The sequence below is a fragment of the Triplophysa rosa genome, linkage group LG11, assembly GCF_024868665.1.
Source record: "Triplophysa rosa linkage group LG11, Trosa_1v2, whole genome shotgun sequence".
In the NCBI taxonomy this organism is placed as follows: Eukaryota; Metazoa; Chordata; class Actinopteri; order Cypriniformes; family Nemacheilidae; genus Triplophysa; species Triplophysa rosa.
Window position 1 is genome coordinate 24,702,916 of NC_079900.1, and position 7,712 is coordinate 24,710,627.

Below are 7,712 nucleotides of genomic sequence, written 5' to 3' on the forward strand. Positions count from 1 at the left end.
GATTATTCATTTAAACCTGTTTGTTTATTCAAACAGTGTTTGTGTAGTTGTTGTCTTATTCATTATTATTTTTAAACGGTGTTTAAATAACCAATGATTGCGTATTAATAATGATCTCATCATCTCCTTTAAATTACATATTTTCATTCATGCTAAAGATATGTAGCAATACATCCTAAAACATGCCCTAAAACATGCCCCGGAAAAATGGGATGTGAGGGCACGGTCAAAAGTTCAACGCGACGTGGGCGGTACCACACTAAGGGGCGGATACGGTCAAAGGTCAACGCAAAGTGGGCAGTCCCTCGCAACGTGGGTGGTCCGGAAGTAATTCAACACCACCAACCCCCCCTCCGCAAAGGTCAATGACCCCATCAATCATACCTGTCAATCATTTTGACACTATGACCCGCATATACTGTATACTACTAATGCACCTTCGATTTCTGCATTCATTTGGCATATTAAAATTCACAGAAATCTTGCATACATCAGATTTCAGTGTGGGCATGCAGAATGTCCTGTTACATTTATGACAGTGTGTGCACTTCAGAGGCATATGTATCGATTTCAGTTAAACCAGTGCCTCAAACCCGCTGCCTCAGACAAGATGCTTTATCATGCAGAATGATGGCAGTAAAGTTGAATGTTTATTTAAGCTAAATGTTTTTTTTATGTATATAGTATCATTTACTATTTATTATTTGTTTTTCAGAAAACTTCTGTAACATTTCATGTGGAACAATCCATTCAGTTCAGCTGTGAAGTGTGCACTATACACCCATCTTTATTGTACATTTTGTTTGCATTATTTGAGACACAGTTGGAGTTAGTCTACCTAGTCCTAGAGTATTTACTTCCTTAGAGTACATAGCAGCACTCTGTTAGCAGTGTTACCCAGTGTTTATAAGTGGACTTGTTTGGGGGATGATTACATTTCTGCCATGTTTTTGCATTTTGTTGTTTGTTTAGGAAATGTTTTCAAATTGTGCTTTACGTTAAAATAGAGACAGTGTATTTGTCAAACAGTGTGATCAACTTGTATCAGTCCAATCATAAAGTGCTGGAACTTGAATTTGTACCGAGTTTTTTTTTTCTTAATAGTATTATTCTTATGGTCAGAAACTGTAAGTCGTAAAGATACCAAACCAGAATAAGTGATATGTGATTCATTTTGGTTTTGGCTCTAGGTTCACTTTTAAGCAATCATCCTAAGAAAGTTAGTAAACTAAAACCACATTAATAATTATATTCTTCAGTCAGGGGCTGTTTCCAAATCATCTACATTAACTGTAAAAAAACAAAGTTGATATCCTTTCCACATTAAAACGATAGCAATTTACAGCTAAAATAATTTTGGAAATTAAGTTTTGTGTATTCTTATTGTACTTATATGTACATGTCTCTGTTTCAGGTGAATCATAAGCCAAGCTCTAAACCACTGCAGGTCTGACTTTGACGGTTGAGGCAAATTCAGTGACACATTCAAAGGTAAGTAATAAAAATTAGGAATGAATCTTTAGCCAAACATTATCTTTATTACCAAAAACATGTTTATAGTACAGGAGTCAGCTCAACCAAACTTCTGCCATGACATAATTTTTACATATGAGAGTGACCTTTACACTAACATCAGCTTGTTTTGTCTCCATGTCTCATCTTCAGGCTCCTGAAAACACCTGAGACTTTCAGACACAGATCTGGTTCAGCCTGATGCTCAAGGTTGATGACAACAGCCATAGATGGAAAGTGGTGGGAATCTGCGATGATCATGGCCTGCAATTTGAGCCCCATGCCAGACGCTACTTTTGATTTGCCAGAAACTCAAAGTCATTACCACACATAAAAATAATGGATATAGTTATCTGCAAACAATATAAGATGACTTCTTGGCTGCACTGCTTGCTGTATAATCTTGCTGATCAGTTAAATTTAAATAGTAATCATGTATTTTTTATAATTTTCCTGGTTATATATATACTTTTATTTCTATACATATTTGTTCTCACATTTCTACTGCTTTTGTGCTAAAATGGACTAAAACGCATTTCTTTACTTTTTCCTTTGTCTCTGTCTCGGCTAATATGTTTTTTTCTCTAAACCTGCTTTGCAACAATGCAAAATTGTGAAAGGTATTAATATGTACAAATATAATGAATGTTCCATGAAACCCCTCTTGTTTTCTGATAAAGAAAGGGTTCTTCATAGCACCACTGAGGTTCTATATAGCACTTTTCAAGGCAGTGTTCTTTATGGAACCTTATAAAAAGGGTTCTGCTATTGTTACAAGCCGAAGAACCCTTTTTTGGTACTATTTAGAACCATTTTTTCTTAAGAGTGTACTTTAATGCTCTGTGACCCCTAATACGTTTTTCCAGTGCATAAACACCGTGAATTACTGCAGATTTCACATAGTACTTGTTTGTTGTGACTTTCTACAGGACAGTACTGGTTACTGTTACTTTGTACAGCACATTCCTCTTTAATGTGATTTTCACAATATTTTGACCAATATTGTAATTTCTCATTGAATATACAGTAATTCACTGTGACTCCTAATACAGTTATTTCCAGTGCATGAACACAGTGAATTACTGTAGATTTCACATGTATTTTTACAGTGTACCTGTTAGGCTCTCTGTTATTAACAGTGAGTAAATCTAAAGCTTTTGAGACTATTATTTCGTTTGATTTAATTTGTCATCAAGATGTGACCAATAAAGGGGGGGGGTGCCCTTTTTCAGTTTCAGCACATGCCCCTCAAAAGTTCTGTGCACGGCCCTGCTCCTAGGGCCGGGCATCTGTGCACAAGCGCTACTGTCCCCACTCCTACTGTCCTTACTTTACGATCTGGACTGAAGCACAATATTATGATGCGACTGTTTTGAGGTAAACGGTAAGAAAAGCCCACTCTCGTCACAATATAGAGTAATGTTAAGTTTGTGATTATTATGTGTTCGACTTCATGCGCGTGTTGTGCAGACCCATCCGCTTAAGTAACAGAGCTATTTAAATAACTCCTGCGGTATGCGCAGCACTGCATAATGTCCGACAAACCTAATATTTTAAGCTGTATGAGAAGCGGTATCACAGGTCTGCATGTGATCGTGTCCCACGTATCGGAAGGGTTTTTCCCTAAGAAGGAAAGGAGCTAAAGGAGGAATTTGAACAATTCATGTCATGAGTTTAAATAAAAAAATCTGCATTCCACGCACACACAGTCACAAACAATCATACTCCAAACATTTTTCTAAATGAACTTTAAAAAGAAACAAAATAAATGTAATTTGCCATTAAAAACTAATCTAAACAATTATAATGGCTGAAAACTGTCATGGTTCTGCCTCTTCTTGTCATGTCTTTCTTGGTCTTGTGCATTACATCCATGCACCATGGCAGAGTCTCTTGTTTTGTGTGGAGAGAAGCATATTATTGTCTGTCACGACATAATATGCATTCGGTGTCTCGTCCCGCCCTCTTGTTCCCTCGTTAGCTTTCCCTTATCCCTATAACCTGCCCGTCACCCTCCCCGTGTAATCATCCCTCGTTAGTGTTCCCCTGTTTAGAGAGCCTGTTCTTTCTGTCCCGTGTCTGTTCATTGTTCTTCGTACCCGGTTTGTGTTAGTCCATGTCTAGTATAGCTTGTTAGTGCCGTGCCCTGCTTTGTCCCTCAGTGTGAGTTTTGTTAGTTTATTGCTTTTATTTTTGTTTTTCCCCCTAGAGGGATTTTTTTTGAGAAGTCTCTTTGTTAGTGTTTGTTCCCCCATCGTGGGTTTTTGTTTTCTCTTTTAATAAATATTTTCCGTTAACCCCTTAATTGCTGTCTCTGCTTGGGTTCTTCCCCCACATCCCTGACAGTCTCAATGTGTTCACAGATCGAATCTTACACCTCCCGATCTGCTCCGAGAGAAATCGGGGCCGCCCCGATCATATCAAACTTGTTTGATATTTAGGATTTTAAATCGGGGTGATGACGTTGGTACTTTCGCAACAGCCAATGAGAGGCACATCTGCAAGGTGACGGAGGTACATAATGCATTCAAACTCTCATTGTGCCTGCCTGAATAAACAGCCACAGCACAAACAAAAATACTCCAAACATTTCAATCATTTTATGAAGAAATGAAACGAAAAATGTTTGAATTCTTAAAAAATCTGCGTTGTTATTAATAGCCTATAACAAATGTCGCTGTGTTTTTGGCTTCATCTTCACTCTCTCGCTTTCTGTTGACATGACAATGATGTAGTTTAGAGCGGCTTTAATACACCTTCATTTACACTAATCGTGAGCCGCATCAGAGTCGCCTTTGATACTAGGCTCTGAGGAGGGTCAGAGCCGGCATATTTTAGATTGGCTTTCATGCGGCATTGTGTCTTTACACAGAAATTTACACAGACACCTTTATAATAGTGCTGTATATCAGGCCGGTAGACTTGTGCCTCTGTTCTAATCACAGCTGCATAGAGCATGACTATGAGAGTGATATTACATTAAATGAGTCATTTGACACAACTAAAACGAATATTATCGATTGTTTTAGATGTAATGCAGTGTATACAGGATTTAAGGTTCAGAAACGCTGTATTTTCCACATACCGTGCATATTTGTATCTCCTCTTTGCCCCGCCTATCTGAAACGCGCGGAATTTTAACAAAGCTCATCGATCTGAAAAGCGAAGTGTGCTATGATTGGCTAGTTAACCGTATTGGTCAAATACTGAAATGAAACGCTTCTTACCATATTTGAAACATCAGGTTCCAAAGCAATTGTACTGACAGTTATGCCCACTTTACTTACGTATACATTTTGGCGGTCTTAGTCAACTCATACCACGAACTGACGTGGATTTGTGGGGGTGTGGTTACACGAGGCGTTTCAGGCAGGTCTGGGTGAGCATTCGCTTTTAGATAGAATGCATCTTTTGTTCTGACACTTTAATTTTTGCAATTTTACGTGTCTAATACATGCATGGGCAACTTATAACACACCAAAGATACAGAAAAACACGTGTTCGCGCCATATGACCCCTTTAATATATAATAACTAATAATAATTGTTGATGATCAATAACAGTGCATACTATGCTAAAAACTGTTAAAGTTGACAATAACATCAAGACCAAAATTGCAACGATGTTTCTACTCAGCATAATGGTGCAAAAACTGCCAAAAGTAAACAACTGCCAAAAGTCTGTGAGTGAATTCATATGAAAGTGTGTGTCAGAAAGGAATGATGAATTGGAATACTGTTGAGCTTGAAGGCAAGTGCCCTATTTTGCCACCGTGACCTTGTGGACTCTGAGGAGATTTGAGCTCTTTAGGTGATACACTTGTCATGTCCCCACCACCACCTGACTTCCCTTGTGTAGCAGTACTGCCCCAGCTAACAATTTTTGTTTACCAGAACGTTCCCCTAACATTAGTTTTTGTTTCCCAGAGCGTTATTTTCTAAGGTTCATTTTTGGTTCTCCAGGAAAGTTTTCTTTACGGAAATAGAATGTTAGTTTCTAGGTTCCTATAACGCTCTGGGAATAAAAAAACTAAAGTTAGGGGAACGTTCCCCTAATGTTATAGAAACCATGAAACTAATGTTTTATTTCCGTAAAGATAACCAAAAACAAACCTTAAAAAAACTTTCTGGGAACTAGAAACTAACGTTAGGGGAACGTTCCCAGAACGTTAGCCTACAATGTTAAAAAAATCTTTAAAAAACGGTAAAAAGTCTGGCAGCAGAGTTTCCAGACATTTTCCGTAAAATTACAGAAAAAAAAATGTTTCACAAAATTACATGAAATAAACTGTAAAAATACAGAGCCAATTTTACGGTCAAAACTGGTTAAATTACAGTATAGCACTGTTGATAATTGCTCATTAAACTGTGTAAAAACAGATAAATTATATCAAAATACATTAAAAAGCAACTTCTTTTCTGTAAATTTAGGAATTTTTAAGTAATTTTATTAAAGCTTCTCTGTCAATCTACAAAGGAATTTACTTTAAAAAAAACATTTTAAATGTATAATAACTAAGAAACTATTAATAAAAACCAAATGTCTGTACATTTACCAGTTATAACAATAAAGATATATATTATTAAAATACACCAAAAGTAGCTACATTTAAAACCTACAATACTGTTAATTAAAAGTAATTAGCAGTTATTTTAATCTATAATGAAACTCTCAGGTCACAGGCCTACATTAATTTCCTGTTAAATTCTTTACATGTAAAATAAATACGCAATATTAAAAAACAGTACTTTATTTTGTACCTTCAATGAAACAGAAAAAGACATTCTGGTGAAATGCAATTTTTTTTTTTAAATGTTCATCTGACATTGGGAATACAAGCGGAGTATATCAGATTCAGAACATAGCTCTGTACATGCAAGGTATTCGTTACACATCTAGACATTATTTGAGCAACTTGAGTCATATAGATTACTTATGCTACCTATAGGTGACTTGGATTGTCAGAGTTTTGGTCCCGCTCACTGTCATTATATGCCTTCTAAAAATCCTGAAGTTATCTGCTGAAGAAAGAAAAACATAAATCTTAGATGGCATCAGGTAAACCTATTTTACAGATATCAACGTTCGCAGCAAAATACTTAGTCTGACTGCAAATCTCTATGTACATTATCCATTATATTCAGTTTACTTTCTTATGGCAAAACCTCCCAAGAGTTACTTTTGCAATAACCAATCTTGCACAGTCACAGTGGACCCACAAGGACAACAAAAATTATTAATAATGGATATTATAAGAAAATGATACAGTGTAGATCAAATTTAATTTATTGCCATTGTCAAAGCAATCCTATGGAATCAAATTACTTGTCCGTCTTTGGCAATGTAGATTTTAGATTATAAACAGTCCAATCTTTTCCATACCTGGATTGTTATGGTCACCTGCGGTAGATTAGCACAAGCAGTCGATCCACAGAGCCTGAAAATATTTAAATACATTGTATTACGTTCACACGTACAAATTAGATTTTAGATTATAAACAGTCCAGTTTTTTCCATACCTGGATTGTCATGGTCATCTGCGGTAGATTAGCAAAAGCAGTAGTTCAAAGAACCTGAAAATAAAATATTTAAAATAAATTGCATTACATTCACACGTACAAGGTAGATTTTAGATTATAAACAGTCCAGTTTTTTCCATACCTGGATTGTCATGGTCATCTGCGGTAGATTAGCAAAAGCAGTAGTTCACAGAACCTGAAAATAAAATATTTAAAATATATTGTATTACATTCACACGTACAAGGTAGATTTTAGATTACAAACAGTCCAATTGTTTCCATACCCGGATTGTCATGGTCATCTGCTGTAGATTATCACAAGCATTAGATCCCCAAAACCTGAAAATAAAATATTAAAAATAAATTGTTTGTATTAACATTTACACATACAAAGCACAAGTTCCACAGATAGACATACAACACATCAACAAGAAAATTAAGATATAACGTTAGAGTATGAAATTAAAACAAAATGTATAGGGAAAACATTAGATCATTTTTACCTACACTGCAAAAAGCAGCAGTTTTGTCTTGTTTTTATTAAAAATATCTAAAACTTCTTAAATCGATATACAATTACTTGACAAGAAAAGTGACCTAAGGTATTTAGGCCCGGTTTCACAGACAAGGTTTAAGACTAGTCCCAGACTAAAATTAATTTTGAGCGGTCTTAACTGAAAT

The 7,712-nt window shown here is 35.9% G+C and overlaps 1 long non-coding RNA gene across 2 annotated transcripts; it reads right to left on the minus strand.

The window, feature by feature from the left end:
* Nucleotides 1-6,301: 6,301 nt before the first annotated feature.
* On the minus strand, nucleotides 6,302-7,479 carry LOC130562246 (uncharacterized). Of its 2 annotated transcripts, XR_008963917.1 has the most exons (5): nucleotides 7,371-7,479; nucleotides 7,174-7,227; nucleotides 7,032-7,085; nucleotides 6,895-6,949; nucleotides 6,302-6,533 (listed from the first exon to the last, which is right to left on the minus strand). It is a non-coding gene; the product is annotated as an uncharacterized LOC130562246 (long non-coding RNA). The 2 variants fall into 2 exon arrangements; XR_008963918.1 differs by lacking the exons at nucleotides 6,895-6,949; nucleotides 7,032-7,085.
* Between the last annotated feature and the right edge of the window lie 233 nt (nucleotides 7,480-7,712).